Source organism: Scomber scombrus, chromosome 12 (genome assembly GCF_963691925.1).
Source record: "Scomber scombrus chromosome 12, fScoSco1.1, whole genome shotgun sequence".
NCBI lineage: Eukaryota > Metazoa > Chordata > Actinopteri > Scombriformes > Scombridae > Scomber > Scomber scombrus.
Window position 1 is genome coordinate 14,692,354 of NC_084981.1, and position 13,133 is coordinate 14,705,486.

A 13,133-nucleotide genomic window follows, 5' to 3' on the forward strand; every position below is an offset into this window, starting at 1 on the left:
GAGTTTAACTTTCATTTGTAAGACTTTTTTTTTTTTTGTTCTGACATAAATTAAACCAGGAGAAAAATAATTTCATAGTTACAGAACATAAATTTAGAAAAAAATCCCAGCAGATGAATAAGAGTTGATTTATTGTAGTTATTAAAACAACTGTAAGTGTACAGTTTTTTTTCTCTTACAGCCTCTCTGATGGGACAGAAAACCAGCCTGACAAAACCACAGTATTGTGGTAGGCAGGCAGGCTGGGTTTTGAGAGCATATAAAAAGCCTTTTAATTATGTCTGTTTGGGTTAGACTTAAGGTTATGGTTAAGGTTAGGGCTATAGCATGTGCTTTATAAAGAAACACTATGGTATTGTTTCTTATGGAATGACGGAAAGAGAACAAATCTGCACTTTCATCTTTACATGAGCGAAAAGACAGATTCTGAGATTCTGAGAGGTTTAGTAAAGGGTGACTGATTGAAAGACAAACCAAGAAAGTAAGAAAGAAGGGACTTAAGTTCGGAGAAAGACTTGCAGATATACACTTTTTACTACCAGAGCTGCCTTTTTGTAGACCACAAGCTGGCATTTTCAGCTCCCCAAAGAGAACAACATGTTTGTCTGGGAGAGAAAATAAACTTCTCAATTCATGCTCCACACAGTAAACAGTGGCCTTATTTGTGCTAAACCCTCGGCCTGCCAAAGCATACTGTATTTTTCTACATCTTTGCTGAATAAGTCACATTTAAGATCCCCATCAAACAATGATGCAACTGCATTTTCTTTACAACATGGAACTTGTGTTAATCATGTTGTTCTAGCCCATTCATGTGTTTGATGTGTTCGGCTTAATGTCCTCAGTGGTTAAACCTGTTAAGATGTTTTTCTGATGGACAAGACATGTCATGGAAAGGACGCCTCATAAAGACAACTGTAGACATTAAGTCCTTTCACAGATTGTCGACCTCCTCACTGGACCCTTGTGACTTTGATTCCATGAACAAGGTTTAGAAAGAATTCATTTTTAATTAAGCATTTTTATAAGCATTAACACCGCCATTTCAAATTCAGCCCCATTACTTAATATGATAAAAATGTTGAAAGTCTAATCGGACTGTTTGCTGAAATGCTTTTCTGTTGTTTTGTGCTTGTGTACAGTTGCTATTGACATATTATTATGGTCTGTTCTATGTGTTATTTAAAATTGTATGCCATTCCATATCTTAGGTTGGTTCATATCCACTACATTCATCATATTGCTGTATGTGCACCCATGCTGTAGGTATAGTACTGGGATATTGTTTTCCATGGCCAGTCCTGCTTATATTTTGTTTTTAAAGCTGAGAGTGTGAGCTACACGGTGCTTATCTACAATCATATTCATAGAAAGCTGTGCTCTCAGGGACTTTGACCTCAACTAAAGAGTAAAAAGAACATTGCATGTGATGTGATTTGAGATACTTTTAGCTGTGATGCATTCATGACAACAACAACTGGCTGTTTTTTTCTTGTAGCTACATTTTTCCTTGAGGAAAGTTGGGTTAACTGTGGGTAGACAATGGCTGGGTCAGAAGCAAATTTCAGTTAAAGAACAAACCACAATCCATTCATTCATCATTACTGTGAATCAATAAAACTTCATCACATACTAAGCTGTCCTCTGCTTCCTGCCTCCTTCTTATTGTAAATGTATGACCCTGCAGAAGATTTGTTAATGATGAACTGGCTCAAACTGTTTTCTCTGCACCAAGAAGACTATAGATGTTGTATTATAGCATTTTCCTTTCCTTCCATTTTGTGGAAAGATCTGATATGCCCTAACTGGTTGGTCAGTCTGGCTTTTGGGTTTTTAGACACTTACAGACCAGAGGAATACTGGTTCTCTGTTTAAAAGGTTTCCCCTAAAACGACTAGGCTACCCAAAGTCAACCCTTTCAAGCTGTTAGATTTTCTGTGATTTAATCCTTTGCAAATACTGCCCCTTATGGGAACCGAGAAGTTTCTGTAACACAAATACACAAAAAATGTCCAAGAATTAATGACTAAATTTAAGTATATCAAATCTGGTGGGAGTGGGTGGAATAATCAGCTATGTCTGGAAAGGAAATTTACTCTTAACAAAAGTATGATTTGATCACGGCTGACAAATCCACCCAGAAAGAAAACAGCGTAGCTGTGAAGTGGTCACTTACTGAAATGAAACAGATGCTAGGTAAACAGGAAAGGAGTAGATGAAAGCAGAGCACCTGGTTACACACATCATACTCACACACATTTTTTCAAACTTTCACTTTTAGCATACTGTATCCCTGTAAACATACATACTGAATCTATGTACAGTAGACTCCACAGGTTATCATGTGTATTAAGTCTTAAAATCTTAATGTTTTTTTTTTTTTTTTTTAACCTGTGAAAAAGAAAAGTGCAAAGTGCAGTAAAGATAATACCATGTGCTCCTCATGCAGGTCTGCTTCTCTGGAAACATGTCACTACCTTGGAAAGAGCTCAAATTATCACATCCCACAGCCACAGACATTAGATACTGTTTCTATGACATGAACACAGTTTCCTCTGAACTTGATTACATCTCAAGAAAGGCTCATTCTTGTGAAGTCTGGACATGTGTGGACATCACACATCCAAAATGAGACAGAATCACTTTATCAAGGATTAATCAGAATCAGAGAATGAAAGCAATTTGAGGACAAGAAAGAGAGTTGAGGAAAACAGCATTCATAAACACTACTTAGCTACGCAGTTCTCATTTTATCCTTACAGGCCCACTTCCTGTTTGCAGCACGTGTTTTTATTCGGGAGGCCCCTTGCCACCCCACCCTGATCCGATGGGGACCACAGACAGGTCCACAATGGAGACTGTGTGCACTCTCTGAATGACAGACCTGTCCATACAAGCCATAAGGAACCTCCACCCTATCACACACACACACATACGCACCCACACACAAACAACTGGACTGCATAGCAGGTTTTGCCGTCATCTCTTTGGGAAGCAGTGTTCCATGGTTTATAAGGTAGACAGACATGGAGAAATATTTTTCTGATCAAGCTTCAGATTATTGAGGAGGAATGTCTTCACTGAAAGCCATGCGTCAGCTTTGATAATAGCAACTGTCTGGTTTTGTGCTGCCCTCATGATGACTCGCTTTTTTTTTATCACATTAAAGGTGATGAGCTGCTGCTGCTGCTGCTGCATAATCTGAGAAGCTGACGAGAATGCTCATTAGTGTTTACTTCCAATTATGAGTTATTTACCTGGTTTTTATTTACCTGTCCATTATTTGGAATGTGCACAGTATGTAAATGTGTTTCCACATTTTATGGATCATAAGCAGACGTAGGGATAAATCAGCCTCTTACCCATCACCTGCGGGACTGTTCACTGATAAGAATATGCTCTCCTGAATAATGAAGGCATTTGCATAATTGTCCCATCCGGTTGAGAGAAAAACACATTATGAGATACATTTAATTTTCATGTCAGGCCCATTGGGAGAGTAAATGAACAGACAGTGAGATATAATAACTTACAGAGGCAAAGAGGATGCTTGTAAATTAGTGCAATTCCTTTTCTTAGGTGCTTGTAAAATGTTATCTACCGCTGTATGTGCTTATGGTATTGTTTGCATGATGCCTATTAGTGAAAGTGTCTTTATGTGCATGCATGTGCTTGCTCACGTACATCAACCCCCCTCCAACTCTCCTAACCCACCCCAATCCTCTCCTCTCCCCTGCGAGATTTACTGCAAAACAGCCCTGTGAGAGAGTACACATGCACTGCCCAGTCTCCGTACTGCACCCTGACAATTACTGCTATATATACCACTCCAAATGAGAGCCATGAACCGGCGTGATTATAGGGTGGAGCAGAGGCAAAGAGGGAGAGGTAGGGGGGGGGCGAAAAAGAGAGTTGAGAGAGAAGGGGAGAGAGAGATTAAGAGGGAGAGAGACAGAAAGAAGGATGACAAGTGCTGTAAATTGTATCGTTCACATTTTTCATAAATCATAGTGTATTGTATACAGCAGGCTTCATTGTAGTCTGAGTAGCTTCCTTTTTAAAATAGTGAAGTGGAGAATGATGCAATTAAAGAGATGGGAAGCATACAAGGAATGGGCAGCATCTCCTTGACTTTCTTGTGTGAAAAAAGTCAAGAAGATGAACTCTGAATGTCTGGATGTTTCTCCTCAATAAATTACATGGTGGAGCTTTAAATGTCAGAATAGTGTATGTGGCTGAATTTACAGTAACATTTGGTAAAGAAGTGCTGCCCTCTTCTGGAAGTGAGGAAATAAATTGAATGTGAATGAAAAAAAAAGAAAAAAGCAGAGTATTTCTTAAGTTTAAAGATATAAGCCTGTGCTTCTCCTTTTTTGAATATATTGACCACAGTAGGGGTGGAGAAGAGGATGCTGAGAAAACAGAACAAACAGAGAGATTTTTGGAAGCCTAACAAGAATACAGACATGAAAAGAGAGAATTATGTTTGACACAAACATCCTGGTAGGTGAGGAAGCTTCCACAGGCTGTAAACAGTCAGTCTCCATACGTCCAGCCACTTCTCACTTTCCCCTTGGCTGTCCAACACTGAGCCTGTCACTTCACTGAGTGACAGCCTGCTGTCAGTCAGAGGGCTACCCTGTGTGTTCAACTCAAACCAGCTGACATCTAACTGCCTAGAAAAGAGGCAGCACACATTCAAAAGAAAGATTTATAACACAGGAAGTAATGTAACAGCAGAAATCCCCACATATGATGGATTAAACTGGATATAATGGATGCAGGTTGTTGCAAAGCTCAGGCCCAGGTGATGAGCCATTTACTGAATAGATCAGTCTACCTTATGAGGTCATGATTCTGTGGTAAAAGGGGTGATCTGGGTATGGTTGAGTAGAGAAATGGCTGTTCTCTTAACACCCCCATGAGTGGAAACCATCCCTGTGTGTGTGTGTGTTTGGGGGTTTGGGGGGGGGGGGGGGGGGGGGGGCGCACAGCAGGATCATTTTAACCATAGACCAGTTTTCATCGCACAGAGACCCACGCTCTGCCTCACTTCAGCGGCTTGCATAATTGGAAGCATCTTGGCATGAAGATAGAGTCAAGGTGGCATATCAATGGGTGCATACTCCAAGGGCATGTAGATAAGAAAAGGCTGCTTCTCTTAACAGGTTGTCTCCAGGATAGGGTCACTGGCCCTCCCTAAAAAGACAGCAGCCTGGTTGTTGACTCACATACAAATAGCTATAGCTGTTCAGTGGTGTGGAGCCTTATAGGACAATTCACTTCCAGTGATGCTCATCCCGAACACAAACAAGCTTGTTACCATGCCTCGTTTTCATTATGTATGCATGTATAGAAGCAGAGGATTCCTGCTGTTAGGGGTAAAGAAACCAAGTGATGAGATTTTCGCAGTGACTAAATGCAACACGACTGAAAATCAACTAAGGATCACTAACTTGCACTGTAAACTTATTGCATGTAAGTGATCTATTTCTATTGTCCTGTGATGTTGTGTCAAGTGCAGCCCAGGACATTGAAAACCAGGGTTGGTGGATATGTTAAGTATTACATGTTAAAGGAGCATTCCAGCAATTCAGTAATATGATTCAATAATAAGGTTGGGGGATTTAAAGACAGAAACAGATTTAAGACAGAAAAAGTTTTGCAGAGGCTAAGATGTCTTTCTTGAGTCATTTAAATTCCATGCTCCTCTTTGCAAAGTAGGATTTCTGTTTAAAAAAATCCCCAAGTTGATGCCAGAGTAACCTTGATCATGATGATGTCACAATGACATCAACATCATTGCAAATCAAGTTATACACTGATTCAGTCTTACATAATATCATTTCTCAAAGGGCTGTGAAATAAAATGGTTGGTTCCTCTTTCCCACGCCTACTTGTTATAATGATGTCATGATGTCACAATGACATCATCAGGGTTATTTTCTCAGATTTGACAAATCTCCTCCAGAGCCAAAAACAACTGTTTACACATGCTGAGTATAGTTCCAGTGACCAGCAAACTAGTCTTTAGCAAAACCTTTAATAAAAGAATTTTTCTGACAGCTGTGGTATGTAGAATAAAAACACTGCTATTCAGTGCACAAAACTAATCAACTGTTGTGAGTTACAAAACAAAAATATAAATATCAATCAAAAACTTCAATAATCCAATTTTGTATGTGTCTTTACTGACTTAAAAAAAATAATTCTTCTGAATAACAAAATCTTGCAAATGATACGATCATATCATGATCATAGGAGTCTAGTGAAAGACAATAAATTATAATATTGAATTATTGGCTAGCTCTAATATAATTTTTAATGCCTGTGATAAACAAAACGGTCAGTTCCTATTTCTCCCGCCTACTTGCACTATCCCAGCTAAGCATTCTCCATCACCCCACTGTTTCCCATCCTGCAACAGTATCCACTCTCCTGAATGCCTCTCCAGAAGACTTCTCCGCCTCTGCACAAATAAAAATATGTGCCAAGAATTAACACTGCATCCTTATTGCCTTTCTGACTTGAAACATTTTATGAGCGGGGAGTTTGTCGGCACCCTCAGACTCTAACAACAAGAGGAGCCATGCTTTATGCACTGCTGCCTCACCAGCACTACTGTTTACTAGACTCCATTATTATTTAACTACATGTACACTACGAAAGGTCACATTTTGGACTTCCATTTATCACATCTCATTATGTGATATATATAATAATGTAGCTTTAAAGCTGCTCCTGAACTAGGGCAGGTCAAATTTAGAAAAGTCATGGTGAAGTTGCACATAATCACACTTATGTGGACACACCTTGTTGGGGCAGAAGACCTACTGTGGCCTCTACTAGACTAAACCACTCTTTAATGCTTAGCCAACACAAACAATGGCTCTTGCTACTGTCTGAAAATAGGTGTTTACGCTTACTGAGAAGACAATTATCAGCATGACGGGAATGCGTGCATATTTCCACTAATACCTTATATAAGGTGTAATATAATGGGAACATTCCTGACTTTAAATCAAAATGACCAATGGCATGTTGTAAATTGGTCAACATGCTCCACTAGGACAAATTCATTTTATCTCCCTATGTTTTTAATATAAAATACCCGCTTCAATAGTTTTGCTTTTCAGTATGCATCCACTGTTGCCTCAATCAACTTGTATTCATTTAACAGCTACATTCCCCCGACTTGCTCTTGACTACAGCATTAGTATATGCAAAACCTCATAATCACACTGTGGCTTTGGCCCCTTGTGGTATCTATAGCAGTAACTTAATTCTGCTCCACTAATCATAATAATTATAGATATTACAGTAGCCTTGGTAATTACTGTAGAGCAGTGGCTCCTATCCTTTAATGGATGCTTAAACAAACAGATTTCAGATAAGTTTGGGAAGAAAACTAATTTATGGCCTCAGAGGGGAGATCAATCAGGTGAAGGGGGTTGAGGATGGGAGGGTGTAATAGGGTGGAGTTCAGTAATTAATACAGAATGCTGTAAGAGGTAAAACCAGACTCTTCCTTTTTTTCAAGTCTGCTTTCCTTTCATCCCTACATCCCTCCTTCTCTATGTGCCTTTGCCACATTATTTATCTGTGCTGTCACACCATTGTTGTGATTATGGATGTCATACAGCTGTAAAGCGCTCCACGATCAATAGGCCTGAAATTAAACCAAAAAATGAATTTCCGCAGTGTCGGCCACATGCACTCCTGAGCAGGAATTACCTTGCAGGGGAATGGCTGATTACCCCACTGAGGAGACAGAAATACAAGAGGAGGGATAGTGCTTGGCTGAGCGTTGGAAGCAGTACATGACTGAGGTTGACCGGTAGTCAGTGAGATGGCTGTTTTACAACTTTTTTTTCTCCTTACAGTTACACACCACAGAACATATATTACGCATCAAAATTTGAGACTTTAATGTACTTTAATAAGAGAGTTTTTGACTCATTAGCATTTAGTGCTAAATGACTGAGATGTAATGTCTGAGGCCTGTAAAGTCTGAGGCCGTTCACTATGACACAGGCCAACTAGGAAGATGATAAGAAGTAATTTCTCTCAGGCTGAGATCAATACACTATTAGGTATGATGAGATGAAACTGTGCTCATTACTCCTCTCATCAGGTCATTTGGAGAAGCCTGTACATGGGGGACTTTGGTCAAATGACAAGACCTCCATTGATGAACAGCATGACAACACAGGTAATCAAGCAAAGATGCAGTAAAGTGCAGTAAAGATGTGTGCAGACATTGCAGGGATTTTGTAATGCCCCAAATGGTTTGATAGCTGCAGGTTTTATTGAAAAGCTAGAGAGAAGACAGGGATGTCCAAAATGTTCTTCTGCATTTAAAATACCTGATAAAATACCTCCTGAATCTCCCACAAACATGCTTGCCTTTTACTATCTCCCCCTTCACATCCTTCCGCTGGAGATGGACGCATCCTTTTTTTCTCACTTGTTTCCCTTGTCCTTCATTTGGAATCGATTTGCTATTAATGCCGGAGCATCACAGAGGGAGGGTGACATAGGCCGAGGTGGCTGCAACCGCTTGACAGGCTTCTTCATCTCTCGAAAAGGAAGTTTGGTTTACATCAGCCATGGGGCGGGAACTGCCATTGGGAGACCTGAGGGCTAATGGGCTGGATTTATGCTCTCCTCTCCTCCTCTCAGTGGACCAAGTTAGGAGAAACTGAAGTCACTGATCTGAGGTCTTTTTAGTGTTTGGACTCAGATAGCTTATGCAAGATCTATGCTACAGAGAGAAATTTCTACTTGTTCCTGTTATGAGCAGTGAAATATGAGCTTTAATGCATTTACATAACTCAGTCAAGCACTCCACCTAAAGCCATTTATTTCCTTTCCCCTAACCTGACATGTCAAGGCACATTTTATTCATCTCTCTTCCAAAGAGCCTGTTACAGAGCAATAACCACAGTTTGCTTTTCAAATCAATTTGACAAATCCTTGGAGAATAGTAAAACAGACTCAGAGCAAATAATGGTCTGACACACCGCATTAGCAGATAAGATATGACTTAAGACTGACATGTAACCATGTGGCTTACAGCTTCTGGGTTCACAAGGAAAACATCATGTTCTGTCACTTATTACGCTGCGGTAAGATGTCAATACAGGTTAGCATTTTAAACACACAAAGGACAGTGATACCTGGAAGCAAAGTGTATTATAGCTCAACGCAGTCACCAGAACTGTCTCCGCCTTCAGCTCTGACCCAGCTTCTTGTGAAAGTGATGGAAACATCATGTGACTTCATGCCCTCATTTCACTGTCAGACTCGAAGGATAAAAAAGTGAATTCTAGTAATTAATTCCTGAATTCATCTGTATCACCTCAAATTTAAAATGTGCATATAACAAAAGTGTTTATCTTTTATGTTTTCTGATGACTCTGCCATTCAGATATTTTCCTTTTTCCTGCTGTTTGATTCTCTTTCTGTTGCCACTCCTCCCTCCTCACGCCATCACTCGCCGCATCCTCGTGAGCATCGCAGTGACTGAACTCATTCTAAACTATTTATTTGCTTTATTTCCTGAGATCAGCTATAAAGAACAAACACTATTAAGCCAGCCAATCAATAAAGGAACATCAGCGCTCTTGCCCCCCCTCTCTCTGCAAAATAGATTTATATCTTCTGCCTGGGCAACATAAATCACATATTCATACATTAAATTAAAAATGTGATTGATAGCAATGCAGAGAGTGTGTACAAAACCTCATAATGTAAAAAGACGAAAAAAAAATATTAGTTGGGGACTGTGGAGGGTGAAGAGAAGATAAACATTGTTTTCCAAGTGTAATACTTCATAGTCTTATGAGGACATAAGAGATGAATGATTGCTTTGGGAAAGAGGAAACTGACACTTCCTATGATTGCAGTTACAGAAGCAGATCATGTTAATATAATCCATAGATTCAATGTTACTGAGCAGTTGTCACATAAAAAACATGTGCTGTAAGGAGGGCCAACTCTGGGTCCAAGAGACATTTATCTTTACTTTAAAGGACCTGGTCAGCTTCCAGCCTCTATCCTCTGCATGTCATTCTGTGAGGCGAACTGAGTGTGGAGAAACAGGTTCATTCACAAAGTGACACTTAATGGGATATATACAGATTGTGTCATGCATTACAGGGCCCAGTGGTTATGGGAGCGTTCCAGAGGAGAGAGGCAGAGAAATATGGCAGCATCCATCAGAAGCTTGGCCAGAGTGGAAAAGGTGCAGGAACACAGAGGGAACGAAGGCTGGGGGTTGGGGGGCTGCCAAGGACATTTAAGAGAGCTGTCAGGGTAGGCTGATCTATGAATGACCATGTTGGCTAAACCTATATCCCAGCATGTCTATGTGTGTGTGGGTGTGTGTGTGTGTGGGGGGTATGTGCTGGGAAGAGGCACAAATGCAGTCACACTAATGCATGCTGTAATGCATGCACTCACACCCTGGAGTATCAAATACAGAGGAATAGTCTGAATGTACAGGTTCAAAGATCAGATCATCCACACAGAAAATCAAATGTTTTCATTCTGAGCAAGAGAAGAAACACAGAATAAAAACACCATCAGGGTAAACAACAAAAGAAACTGCTCAGCTGAAAAAAACTGCATGTTTCTGGGAACAAAAAGTATATGTAATTATGAGTTAGAGTAAAGTTTTAGGTTATATTCTGAGACAAACACACATTAAGACGGGGCTTAAATCGTAAAACAACACAGCATGTACAATACAGAAGAAAATGAGATTCACTTTTCACTTTGTATGGGCATTAACTACGCAGGGAGCACCTAACAAAGATGGTATCAAGCTGCTTTATGGGAGATCCTGTAATTCAATTATTACTATTCTTTTTTTATCTTGCAAGCCTCTCAAATTCAAGAAAGTACAATACTAAATCCCTTAAGCACACGTTTAATGAATCATTAACTATCTATGAGGGCTTATATCTGCATAAATGTCCTTTTTTCTATCAAACAAATGCATGAGCTGCTTATTATAATAGTAGAATAAATAAAGAATGCATTTCATTTTAATTTTACGCTATAGGAGCATAAATGCATATCTCCTTAAAATAGCCAAGAATGAAAAACAGCATATTTTGTTTGTAATTACAATAAAAAAATGTTAAATTGGATGAGAAGCAGCTTCACTTCACATTTTGAGTCGACAATAGTCAATGAGAAAAGACCCTTACTCTTCCTCAGTTCTATCTGAGGCAGCCCAGCCGCAGCAGTGAAGCTGGGGTAAATTTGCGCTAGGTAACCAGCAGGCCTGTTAGCTAGAGGAGTGAATGCAAGGCAATCCTGCCAGGGGGACATGGTATTGGGACCATTACTAAAGCTTAATGATATGAGAAGTGTTCCCCTATCCACCGCGGAGGGGATTCATCAGGATGCTGTAGCACTATACATCTTTCAACCCGCCTTTAAAGAGGAAAGGGGACATTTTTTCAAAGCATAGTAAAGCAAGAGTCCTGCCCCTCCCTTCCCCATTATTCCCTTGAGCTTTATACATTCCTCATCTTCACTTAAAGAAGCTCTATTTTAAGATCATTGCATCTAAGGAGGGAGGGGTGGCACGACCTTGGCAACGAGAGTGTGAGGTAAGTTGGTGAGAAGTGCTGGATATGTGCATGTGTATGTGTAGCTGATGGAGACAGTCTCAAACCACAACATCTTGTCTGAGATTTGTCCCAGTGAGCCCCAGGGGGAAAGAATACAATTCACTCTCCGCCTCAAAGTCACACATACACTGTCACTAGCTTCAACTGAGTGCTGATAGATGTCTCTTTGTCCCCTCATAAATAAAAACACCCTGGTCTCAGCTGTGAGAGACTGTAGATCAGGGAGTAAATAGCTGATGGTATCATGTGCTGCTCTGCGTCAAGCCTGGAAGATTTTCTCTTTTTCTAACTCTTCATATTTTGTGACCGTGTCCAGGAACTCTGCAACCTGTAAATCAAATGGTGCAGATAAAGTGAAACAGATGAGCTACCAAAATTAATGAAAGCAGTGCTGAGTGTGGGTCTTTAACTACATTTTATAGCCTGGAGTCAATATGCAGTTATCATAACATGGAAATGAAAAGCTCACGTTTCTGTCGTAGTATTTGCATTGTTTGAGTCACAACCACCTGCCTGGGGATTTACACCACTAGATCACAGACAATAACAGTAAAGACAGAGGTGCACTGGTTTATGACTTCAGCACTTTCAGTTTGAAGTCTTCCAGCACCAGTGAGTTTAAATTATGGTGGGAGACGTCCTTGGGATGTGAACATCTCATTTCAGCAGGCTGCACACACACAACACACACACACACACACACACACACACACACACACACACACACACACACACACACACACACACACACACACACACACACACACACACACACACACACACACACACACACACAACTCATTTCATTGGGGGTCTCTGGGAGGCTGGACTCAGTGGAGCATGACATAAGAATTATACATCTGGCAGCAGTAAACCTGCAAAAACTCTCTCTCTCTCTCTCTCTCTCTCTCTCTCTCTCTCTCTCTCTCTCTCACACACACACACACACACACACACACACACACACACACACACACACACAGTCTTGTGACTGAGACAGAAAGCTAACTTTTTGCTCATCACTCAGCAGAATTATTTTTTACTTTTGAGGATCATTGCTATTGATGCTTCAGACTCTGCTCAATGCAAATGTGACACTGTTGCTTTATTCCATTCTTTCTCCAGCCCTCTAGTTCTCCTCAGATAACGAAAGAGAGGCGATTTTAGACCTGACTTAATGATACAAAATTATTTGTGTGTGTGTGTTTCTGAGCTGATTATCATTCGGGTGTAAACCACAGATGCAGACCACACAGCTACATCTGCATTAACACTGAAAGCTCCAGTGTTGTTTGATGGTAGAAAATGGTAGAATTTTTTGGTTTGTTTTTATTGACTTTTAATACCAGGAAAAAACATAAAACAAAATGGGTCTAAGAGCTGTAGTTTAACATCACATATACATCAGTGATGAGCTTGCAAAGCTTTAAGGGTTGCTCTACTAATTTCTGAGAAAACCGGTACATAGAGCCAGTATACATCATATTA